This window comes from Penaeus monodon, chromosome 22 (genome assembly GCF_015228065.2).
Source record: "Penaeus monodon isolate SGIC_2016 chromosome 22, NSTDA_Pmon_1, whole genome shotgun sequence".
Lineage (NCBI taxonomy): Eukaryota > Metazoa > Arthropoda > Malacostraca > Decapoda > Penaeidae > Penaeus > Penaeus monodon.
Window position 1 is genome coordinate 17,651,718 of NC_051407.1, and position 504 is coordinate 17,652,221.

The window sequence follows — 504 nt, forward strand, 5'->3', positions numbered from 1 at the left end:
TTATGCACAATACGTTTCAGTTTTTCAATCATAAGTTATCAAATTGAGACTTAGTGAGGGCCGGAGCCAGGCCATCGAGAAGATTTTATTGAAATGCTCTATGAATCATGGCAGAAACACCTATGATGCAACCTGATGCTCTTCAAGATACTCTTTTCCCAAAAATTTGGAATATATCTGTTCCTTCTTGTTGTTTGTAAACATTCGTAGAAATTCAGCAACAACCAATTGTACTGGGTAATCGCGCTTAATCAGATTAGGTTGGAGACATCGGTCGATCCACCTGTAGGCTGATGAGAGTGGTATTGGCCTTAACCTCGTGAACGACCTAGTCTAAGGTCATATCAGTAACCAGCGATGACATCATTTGACATATGCACTTCATTAATGTAATTTCTAATATCTATTATGTGGATTATGGTTTTTTCGAGACTTTTCCCCAATCATCGCAGAGGAAGAGAAAACTTATTTTGAATATTCGGCAATCCACTGCGTCTTCTTCGG